Genomic DNA, 12,161 nt, shown 5'->3' on the forward strand with positions numbered 1-12,161 from the left:
AAGTACCAGTGGTGAAGGATTATCCGGATGTATTTCCAGAAGAGTTGCCAGGCATGCCACCAGATAGAGACATTGAGTTCTTGATTGAACTTTTGCCAGGCACAGGGCCAATATCTAAGAGACCGTACAGGATGCCCGCAAAGGATTTGGAGGAAATTAAGAAGCAGATCAAGGAGTTACTGGATAAAGGCTATATTCGCCCAAGTTCGTCACCTTGGGGATCACCAGTACTTCTAGTGGAGAAGAAAGATGGATCGCTGAGGATGGTTGTTGATTACCGAGGATTGAATGAAGTGACCATCAAAAACAAGTACCCACTGCCGATGATCAATGATTTGTTTGACCGCCTACAAGGAGCTAAAGTATTTTCCAAGATCGATCTACGATCAGGATACCATCAGTTAAAGATTCGAGAGCAGGATATACCCAAGACGGCTTTTACCACCAGATATGGATTGTATGAGTATACCGTTATGTCATTTGGACTGACTAACGCACCTGCCTATTTCATGAACCTGATGAACAAAGTGTTTATGGAGTTTTTGGATAAGTTCGTCGTGGTGTTCATTGATGATATTTTAATCTTTTCCAAGGATGAGGAAGAGCATGAGGAGCATTTACGATTGGTACTTGAGAAGCTCAGAGAACATCAGTTATATGCCAAGTTCAGCAAATGTGAATTTTGGCTGAAGGAAGTTGGATTCCTTGGACATGTTATTTCTGGAGAAGGAATAGCAGTAGACCCTGCCAAGGTCGACACAGTGACAAGTTGGGAATCACCCACGACAGTTGGAGAAATCCGGAGTTTTCTTGGACTTGCAGGATACTACCGGAGATTCATCGAGAATTTCTCAAGGATTGCTAAGCCCATGACTGAGCTATTGAAGAAGGACACCAAATTCAATTGGACTGAGGAATGTGAAGCTAGTTTCCAGAGTTGAAGAAACGATTGGTTACCTCACCAGTGTTGATTCTGCCAGATCAACGCAAGGACTATGAAGTTTATTGCGACGCTTCTCGTCGAGGACTTGGAGCAGTGCTTATGCAGGAAGGAAGAGTTGTGTCATATGCTTCACGACAACTTAAACCCCATGAGAAGAATTATGCTACGCATGATTTGGAATTAGCAGCCGTGGTGCATGCATTGAAGACATGGAGACATTTTCTCATCGGAAACCATTGTGAGGTGTACACGGATCACAAGAGTTTGAAGTATATTTTCACGCAGAAGGAGTTAAATCTCAGACAGAGGAGATGGTTGGAGCTCATTAAAGATTATGATATGAGATTGCATTATCACCCAGGAAAGGCTAACGTAGTAGCAGACGCGTTGAGCCGCAAGAGTCATGTCAACACCCTCATGACAGGAGAGTTACCTCAGGAGTTAGCCGAGGACCTTCGCGAGCTATGTTTGGAGATAGTCCCAAGAGGCTATTTAGCGACATTGGAGATTCAGTCTACCTTGATGGAAAGGATCAGAGAAGCTCAGAAGACAGACAAGGAGATTGAAGAGATAAAGGAGAAGATGAGCAAAGGAAAAGCCAAGGGATTTCGTGAGGATGAGCACGATACCTTATGGTTTGAGGACCGCGTATATGTGCCAAATGATCCGGAGATCAGGAAGTTGATTTTGCAAGAAGCCCATGATTCACCGTACTCGATTCACCCAGGGAATACCAAGATGTATTTGGATTTGAAGAATACTTTCTGGTGGACCGGAATGAAGAAGGATATTGCAGAATATGTAGCAGTTTGTGATGTGTGTCAGAGAGTGAAGGCAGAGCATCAGAAGCCAGCAGGATTGCTACAACCATTGCCGATACCCGAATGGAAGTGGGATAAAATAGGCATGGATTTTATCACAGGATTACCCAGGACTCGTTCAGGCTATGACTCGATATGGGTTGTAGTCGACCGTTTGACGAAAGTGGCTCATTTCATTCCAGTGAAGACCACTTACACCAGTGCTAAGTTGGCAAAGATATACATGACCAGGATCGTATGTTTGCATGGAGTTCCGAGGACCATTGTATCAGACAGAGGAACCCAATTTACCTCGAAGTTTTGGAAGCAGTTACATGAAACATTGGGAACCAGGCTGGAATTTAGTACAGCTTTTCACCCGCAGACAGATGGACAGACCGAGAGAGTCAACCAGATTTTGGAGGACATGTTGAGAGCATGTGCACTAGATTATGGATCTAGTTGGGACGACAATTTGCCATATGCGGAGTTTTCTTATAACAACAGTTATCAAACCAGTTTGAAGATGGCCCCTTTCGAAGCCTTGTACGGAAGGAGGTGTAGAACACCGTTGTTATGGGACGAAGTTGGAGACCGTCAGTTGTTTGGACCAGATTTGATTAAGGAGTCTGAACAGAAAGTGAGGTTGATTCGCGATAGGCTCAAGGTAGCCCAGTCCAGGCAGAAGAGTTATGCTGATTCTAAACGAAAAGAGACAGTTCACGAAGTCGGAGACAGAGTGTATCTTCGAGTATCACCACTTCGAGGAGTGAAGCGCTTTGGAGTTAAGGGAAAGTTAGCGCCCCGTTTTATCGGACCATACAGAGTGTTGGAACGTATGGGAGAGGTTGCTTACAAGCTGGAATTGCCCGAAGGATTGTCTGGAGTACATGATGTATTTCATGTTTCTCAGTTGAAGAAGTGCCACGCAGAGATGGCTGAGATACCGCTGAGAGATACTGTGCCACTGGAAGCGATTCAGCTGGAAAGTGATTTGACCTATGAGGAGAAACCAGTTAAGATTCTTGAGTATGCCAGCCGAGTTACCCGCAGCAAGGTTATCAAGTTTTGCAAAGTCCAGTGGAGTCACCACACGGAAGATGAAGCCACCTGGGAGCGAGAGGAAGATCTACGGAAGGACCACTCCCACCTGTTTTCTAGCCAACCCGAATCTCGAGGGCGAGATTCATCTTAAGGGGGGTAGGTTTGTAACATCCCAAATTTTCAATTTGGTATGTTATACATAGATCATCATTGCATATCATGTTTTATTGCATTTTGACAAAATCCTCGATAAATCCTAAGCAACTCAAGGACCCTCGGAGAGAGTTGGGGATTTTCTCGAATTTTCACATTTGATTTTCATCAAATAATATGACGAGGATTTTGGTTTTAATTATTTTCTCTCCGGAAAAATATTTCATTTTAAAAATAAACAAGAGGAGAAAATATGACTTCTCCAAAACAATTGAAATACTGGAGGAAAAATGTTAAAATCATTTATTGGAATTTATTTGGATTTTATTTGCAATTTTTATTGCATTAAAAATATTGCATGTTTTCAAAATATTTATTTTGATTTAAAAAAATGTTCACCCTATTCTCGATTTTCTAACTAGACGGGGAAAATTTATTTTATATTTTTCTGTGAATTATTTTCCGCGGAACGTTTAAAAAAAAAACTGCGCGACGCCAGACCGGGCCGAAGCCCAGCCAAGCGCCGGCCCACCCCGTCGCCCTCTCCTTCCCCAGCACGGGAGCGCCGCCGCGCGGAGTCCTGCCGCCGCACGCCTCCCCGGCCGCCCCCTCCTCCAAGCCGAGCTCTCTCCCCCCCATATAAATACCCGCACCCCCCCTCTCCTCTCACCTCGCCTGCCGCCGCCCGCACCCGCCTCGTCCGCCGCCGCCGGAGCCGAGCCCGCCGCCGCCGCCGTTCGTCGCCGGAGCCGCCCCCTCGCCGCCCCTCGCACCCCCCCGAGCCCCGCACCCCCGCCGCACCCCGCGCCCCGCCGGATCTCTGCCCCGACGAGGTACTGCCTCGCCTCGTTCGTCGCCGGTTTTTGTTTAAAAAAAACCGTTCGTTTAAAAAAAACCCTAGATCGTTTTTTTTCTTCAGTTTTGTTATTTTGCGAGCGTTCACCGAACCGTTCATTTTAACGAAACGCGTTCGTCGGTTTTTCTCTGTTAACGAACGTCCGTTCTTTAACCGTTCGTCCGTTTTTCTTTTTCGTCGGATTTTTCTGCGATTATCTCAGATTCGATTTCTGATCGAATCTTCGTTTCTGTTTAACTTATCGCTCGTTTATCGGAATCAGGCGATTCAAGCGCCTAGAGTTTCGTCTCGAAATTCTCTTTCCGTTTAACCTACTCAAACAAGTTTTTGCTACAGTAAAATTTGACCTAGATCCAGATTAGTAAACGAAGCTTGTTTCTTCCGCCGTTTGACTTTCGTTGCTTCTTTCGAGTTGATTCTTTTTGCAAACCGGAGTTCTTAAGTTGAACTTTCTGGTTGGATCTTTCATTCGAATTTTACCTGTGCATTAGATGAGTACTGATTGTATGCTTGTTTGTTTGCGATAGAGTACCCGGAGTGTGCCGCTTGTTACTTCGACTCGTTAGGTTTTGCGGATCATCAGCAAGGCAAGTAACACTTTGATCATATACCTTCCATACCCAGTTTTTATTGCATTAGATCTATTCCTCAAACATTGCATGATTAGGATCTATTTAAATTGTGGGTATTGGGAAGTAGTTGAGGTAGTACCTATTACCTGTTCTTTTTATCAAACCCTTGGGAGTTACTTCTACGTTGCTATTATTATTGCCATGCTATGCTCGTAGACGTGGATTGGGTTTGAGAGATATTCATGACAGATGTGAGATGTTTAATAATGGTTTACCTAAGGTGGCAACTAAAACACACATCTGGGTGGATTGAGGCACCTGGAGAACCCAGTGTTGTCTGATTTTATAAGGTCCGCCACCCAGGCTCAAAGGGATCATAAGATTGTTCATGCTAGAAACTTCCGTGTGCAGCCACAAGCTATTATGGGCTCTAGCATAGTTGAGTAGGTTACAAGATCTCTTGAAGAGGTGGGCTAGCAGATGTAGGGGAAAGTAGGTGTACCGGTCCATCCAGAGTAAAGAGTGATTGTTTTTGAAAGACTGTGTCTCGGTCATCCGTTTCTCAAACATCATGCAGTGCGAGAATCAAGCGGAGGCAATCGAGTCTTGTGGGGAAAAGTGTGCAAACCTCTGCAGAGTGTACAAACTAATCATGGTTAGCCGTGTCCCCGGTTATGGACAACTTGAGTATCTAGTACCTGGATTATCATTTGAATCTCATCACCATGTTACTTTTAATTAATTTGGTTGGGTTAATGATGACACTTAATTGGGATTGAGTTGGAGGTACCTTCTCAATGTTTAACAACCACCATGATAGTTAAATAAAATTTATTCCTTTGCAGTAGGGAAAAATTGGCTTTTCGCTTAAACTTTAACCATAGAGCTTTCCAGCAGCCATATATGCATATAGTATAGCACTATTCCTGTTCATTACTCTCTATGTGTTACTTTGCCAGCATATTCTATGTGCTGACCCGTTTTCGGGCTGCAACGTTTCATGTTGCAGACTTTTCAGACGACGAGTAAGGTGCCTTAGGTCGTGGTCTTATACTCAGTGATGCCGCTGGAGTTGATGGACTCACTTATCTTCCAAGTCTTCCGCTGTTATCGTTCTTAGATGGCCTTAAGCCATGTTTATCATACTTAATCTCTTTGGAGATATTCGATGTAATAAGTGTGTGATTGCTACTCTGTTATAAATCCTCCATTTGTACTGTGCGTGTCAGCATTACTGATCCAGGGATGACACTGGTGCACAGCAGCACAGACCATTTGAGGTCTGGTCGCTACAGGAGAAATTCAAATTGACATCACTGGTGCAGGTTGAACCTGCATCCTTGCAATCATCATGCGACTCATGTATATGCAGTTCATTCACACCAAGGCTCTCTAGAGAAATGCCTGGCTGAACACCTTGTTGCTCTAGGAATTCTTTATTGCAAACAAGAAGACATACACAAATAGTTAGATCAACACAGTGAATCATGTTAAATAACATGGAAAGAAAAAAGAACGAAGCACTTGGGCTGCCAATGCTTTCCAAGAAGGTGGAGATGTCAGTTTTTGTAAGGACTTTGGTATATGCAGTGCGAACTGCAGCCCAATCTATTGCCGGTGGAAGTGCTGGTTGCGTTGTCGCTGCACGGGCCGGAGCAGATGCAAGTGCAACTTCAAGTGTTGGTGCAGGTGCCGGAGCCATTGCTGGTGCCCGTGCGACTGGTAGTGCCGCTGCTGCTGCCGGAGATGGTGCTCCTTGTGGAGCTGGTGCCGATGTCGTAGCAGGTGCCAGTGTTGGTGCCCGATCCTCCAGTAGATCAGCCTGATCCACTAACGTGGTCGGTGCCCAATCCTCTGGTGGATCAGACTGAGCTGCTGCCGCTGTCAATGCTAGAGCCACTGCTCGATCCGGTGCTGAAGGTGGCACCGATGTGCGAGACATCAGTGATCGTCTGTGGTCTGCTATGATTTCATACTTCAGCTTTCTAACTTCACTAGGCTCCGTGACCTTGATCCATTCTTTTTCTTCACTTATTTTAAATGCCGAGAAGGGCTAATTGTGGCGTGTTTGTTAAGCCAAACTGCAGTTCATCATAGGGCTTCGGATTTTACTCAACAACACAGACTGATTCCAATTCGTGTCCAGTAATATAAGTGATCGATAGTGCCTTCGTTACTGGACATGACATAAGAAGTGAAACCTGCAAAAATAACCATCATAGAGAAAACCAAACGGTTTATTCTGTCATGATGTGACATGGAAAAACCTGCACGTAAAATTGCAGCAAAAGTAAGAAAACATGACAGTAAATCAAATTAGACAGTAATCAATAATTACTTGATGTGACACTGGTGAATCCTTACCAGGAAATCACTATGTTCAAGTTCTAAATTGAAGTGATCGTCCAATTACGGGTGGCATGCAAGGACCCCCGCTAACTCCCACAAGCAGGACAGTCCAAAGGCCATGACAAATCGTATGGACTGAACATCCATGGTACTAGAAATCCTGGTGGTGTGATAAACCCTGCAATGCATACAGATATTGGAGTGTAACCATAATTGATAAACCATCCTCACAAGAAAGATGATCTGGATACATCAAAATATACATACTGAATTGAGTGGACAAACATTAACATAGATTGTTCTCAGGACTCACCACACAACAAAAGCGGCAGTACTAAACAATACAGGGTTCACACACACAAATCAAGTACTGAACAATAGTACTTACTACAAACAAGCAAAGTCGCACTAATTAAACTCTGCGGACTATATGTTGCCACCGACCTACGAGATGTACCCCACATAACTGACTAGGCCATGGACTTCATGAGAGATGTCTACTGGCACCATCGCCATCTCGTCAACCTTGGAGAACCTAACAGAGTGGTCTTTCCATTCATAAACATGACGATAAAGATAGTCTGCATCAGATTTTTCGGGAAGCTTTACAAGAACAACACCATTCGTAATCGAAGGCACAACTAGGAAAGTGTTGTGGTGAAGTACACCCTCGAGAACACGCCTAAAATCAATGCTACCGGAAAACACTTGTTCAGGACACATGGTGACAAGGACATAGCAGCTGGATAGTTTAGTAGTAGAACTCATCCTCAGGTCTTCCAATTCACACGGCATTACTTTGAGAACTTCATCTCCACCGCGGACCTGGTTCTAATTCAAACAGAAACCAAATATTTTATTACTACCTCTGTTCAGAAATATAAGATGATTTTCGATATTTTACTCCATATAAGACTACATATACGCATAGAAATGAGTGAACAACAACACTAGAACATGTCTTCAAAGGCATGAGAGCAGAGGGATTACTTGCAACATCCATGACACAAGCTACTGAGGCTACTATACTCTCTTCAAAGGCATGAGAGCTAAAATCTTGCATTTCATACAGCAAGCATTGATGGTCATAAAGTAGTTGAAAGTAATCTATAAGAAATCAGTGTTATCTGCATTAATCATATGTATGTCAACCTCTTGCATGTTTTGGTCAAAAGAGCAATTTAGAACCGTCATTTGGCACACAAAAATCACATGCAAGATCACCCAGAAAGTTGTACTACTAGTACTAGTACTGCGTGTTGGATGAAAAAACACGATCAAGATCGCCAAAAAGATCGTCAAGAAGAGATATTACCTGGACTTGCTTAACGAGGGATCCCAGAGAGGGGGGCTTGGACAGGGCGATGGCCTTGAGCTTGTCTGCGATGGTCTCGGCGGGCTGCTTGCGCTTCTTCGTACCCTGAGCCTCGACGGTTTAGCCAGAGCCATAGACATCACTTAGGCCGGTTGAAAGCACAAGTGCTCCCTGGGTGATTTTGGTAATTAATGTCAACATATCTCTTGTTGGACTAATATTTTTATCTAGTGTATCTCAGATGAGTTCAACAGTGGAGTGGCAGGACAAGAGGATGTGGAACCCCTTCAAGATGCTGAGGACAAACATTGGCAAAAGCTCAAGACTCTACATTTTCATTTTAGTGATCCAAGATCACATTGAGTCCATAGGAAAAGCCAATACTATTAAAAGGGGATGAGGTGTTGCTTAATGGCTTGCTTGCTCAAAATGCTTAGTGATATGCTCCAAAAGCCCTCAACCACTTTCTCGTTTCCACATATGTCCTAAACCTAAAGTCAAACTCGGCCCCACCGATATGATCTATCCGGCGCCACTGAGTTCACTTGACATCGCTACTGCCAGAAACCCTATCAGTTCGGTCTCACCGATGGGATCTTGGTCTCACCGAGATGGGCTTGCAAACTCTCTGTTACCCGTTGCAATTATTTTGGTCTCATCGAGATATGCAATCGGTCTCACCGAGTTTGCTTGACCAACTCTCTGTTTGCTCATTACCAAAATCGGTCTCACCGAGTTTGTGTATTCGGTCAAACTAAGTTGAGGTTTTACCCTAACCCTAGCACATCGGTCCCACCGAGTTGATCATGTCGGTCCCACCAAAGATCGTAACGTTCACATTTTGAACTGAATTGGTCTGACCGAGTTTCACTATTCGGTCCCACCGAGTTTGGTAAATTGTGTGTAACGGCTAGATTTTGTGTGGAGGCTATATATACCCCTCCACCCATCCTCCATTCGTGGAGAAAGCCATCAGAACATGCCTACACTTCCAACATTCATTTTCTGAGAGAGAACCACCTACTCATGTGTTGAGATCAAGACATTCCAATCCAACCACAAAAATCTTGATCTCTAGCCTTCCCCAAGTTGCTTTCCACTCAAATCATCTTTCCACCAAATCCAAATCTGTGTGAGAGAGAGTTGAGTGTTGGGGAGACTATCATTTGAAGCACAAGAGCAAGGAGTTCATCATAAACACACCATCTATTACCTTTTGGAGAGTGGTGTCTCCTAGATTAGTTAGTTGTCACTTGGGAGCCTCCGTCAAGATTGTGGAGTTGAACCAAGGAGTTTGTAAGGGCAAGGAGATCGCATACTTCATGAAGATCTACCCAAGTGAGGCAAGTCCTTCGTGGGCGATGGCCATGGTGGGATAGACAAGGTTGCTTCTTCGTGGACCCTTCGTGGGTGGAGCCCTCCGTGGACTCGCGCAGCCGTTACCCTTCGTGGGTTGAAGTCTCCACCAACGTGGATGTACGATTGCACCACCTATTGGAACCATACCAAAAATCTCCGTGTCTCCAATTGTGTTTGCACACTCCAATCCCATCCCTTTACTTTCTTGCAATTTGCATGCTTTACTTTCCGTTGCTCATATACTCTTCATGCTTGTTTGAAATGTATTGTGAATGTTTAAACTTGTGCTAAAACTCCATCTTAACTTGAAGAAATTAAAAGCTGCTACTTTTCTTTGTTGAGGGTCTAATCACCCCCCTCTAGACACCTCTTCTCGATCCTTTCAATTGGTATCAGAGCATTGGTCTCCATTGCTTTGGTTTAATCACCATTGGAGGAAGATGGATGAGTCTACAATGGGGAGTTGTAGACATAGAGTGCCTATACTTGATGGAGAGTCTTTCATGCTTGGAAAAATGAGATGCTTGAGATTTTCAATGAATATCACTTGAACAAGTACATTACTACCCCTTGTGCGCCCCTTGTTTATCCTTTGCATCCTACCCCCGACGAGTCTCTTGACATGATCCACAACCTTAGAACTGTCAATCTTATTACTAGAGGTTTGCCTAGAAACTTGATTGTTTGCTTGCCTACTCTTGATTATGCTTACACCATATGGACATTTCTCGAGGAACGATTTCCTTACTACTCCTTGCAAAACCTAGATGAGATTCTTCACAAGTCCATTGCTTTGAGTAAGATGAATTCTAATGATCCTAAGTTTGGCGATTGTCTATTTGAGCTTCGTGACCTTATGCGTGCCAAAGGAGATGTTGGAATCATTAGCAACATCATTTCCGAAGTCATTAGAATTCATAAAGAGGAACATTGTCATGATCATATATCTAATGAATCACTCTCTCTAGGAAATGATCAATCACAAGACGATGTTGAACATGGATACTATGATGAGGATGATGATAGTGACTATGATCTCGATGAGTCTATGATACACTTTGGTCTTATGGCTAATCTCTGCGGCTACATGGCTGGAGGAAAGGAATGGGTCCTTGATACTGGATGTACCGATCACATGACCAGAGGATATGTTTCGTGAGCTTGCTGAAAACGACGGCCCTCGAAAGTATGTCACTTTTGGTGATAACTCAAAGGGTAAGGTGGTTGGCCTCGTTAAGATGGCGATCTCACATGATAGCTCCATACAAAATGTCATGCTCGTTGAATCTCTTGGCTATAATTTACTTTCTGTATCTAGACTAGCCGATTTCGGTTTCAATGTCCTATTTTTCCGAAGTAGATTGCCAAGTGTTTCGAAGAGACAATCATAAAATGGTCTTTACCGGCATACGTAGAGGTGATCTATACATTGTTGATTTCACTAGAAAGGCTCAACCTAGAACTTGCTTGATTGCTAAATCTTCAAAAGGTTGGTTGTGGCATAGAAGGTTAGGTCATGTGGGCATGCGAAATCTTGACAAGCTTATTAAAGGTGATCACATCCTTGGTGTTAAGGATGTTATATTTGACAAGGATAGACTTTGCAGTGCTTGCCAAGCAGGAAAATAGGTTGGAGGAAGCCACCCCGTGAAGAACATCATGACCATGAGAAGACCGCTCGAGCTACTTCATATCAATCTATTTTTTCCAAACGTCTATAAAAGTCTCGGTGGAAACTCGTTTGGTTTAGTCATAGTCGATGATTTTTCAAGATTTACGTGGGTGTTCTTTCTTGATGATAAATCGCAGGTCCAAAAGATCTTCAAGAACTTCGCTAGGAAGGCTCAAAATCAATTTGAAGTGAAGATCAAGAAGGCTCGCAGCGATAACGGAACGGAGTTCAAGAACGCAAACGTGGACACCTTTCATGACGAAGAAGGGATTTCACATGTGTAACATCCCAATTTTCCTAAATTAGGATGTTATTAGATCATGCGTATCATATTTTTATTGCATTATTTGCTTTTTTTCTGAAATATTCAAATCATTATGCAACAAAGGCAATTTATTGGAGTGGAGATAACGTGACTTCTCCCCTGTTTAAAAATGTTCATAATGTGCAGAATATTATTTCCAGTTCATCTAATATGTTCTGGTAATTTTTCCAATCTCCAAATTATTTTATTTGTGTGTTATTTTACTGTTTGTGTGGCCTTTTGCATCAAAATGAATTTCTAAAATTGCATTAGGTGAGGAACTAGTGTTCCTGTAGTTTATATTAGCAGTATAGATTTTACTGTGTGTCTAAGTATTTCTATTTAGTTTTTATACTGTGGTTTTAATTTTAGTTATTTTTTTACTTCTGTTGTTTTGTAAAACAAAAAAACACAGCGCGCAGCGCAGAGCACTGCGCGGCCCAGCTAGCCGCAGCCCACCCAGCCCCATCGCTCCACGCCGCCAGCCCCGCAGCCCGCTCACTCGCAGTCGCTGCCGAAGCGGTACGCCCGCACCCGAACCGCATCGCTCGCCCGTACCCGATCCGCTAGTCGCGTCCAGCCACTGACTAGCGGGCCCCGCGCCTATTCGTCCCCTTCCTTCGGTCGGACGCACACGCCCCGCAACTATCTCCTTCCTCCGAGCCGAGCCCGGATCGATCTGCGCCCCTGTTCGATCCCGTGCTCCTCAGGGACACCGTACGCGGGCAAGACTCCGCGAGGAACGCCGCACCCTTTCTCCCGATTCTTCCACTCGCCGCACGCAGCTGCAGGGC

This window comes from Triticum aestivum, chromosome 1D, assembly GCF_018294505.1.
Source record: "Triticum aestivum cultivar Chinese Spring chromosome 1D, IWGSC CS RefSeq v2.1, whole genome shotgun sequence".
In the NCBI taxonomy this organism is placed as follows: Eukaryota; Viridiplantae; Streptophyta; class Magnoliopsida; order Poales; family Poaceae; genus Triticum; species Triticum aestivum.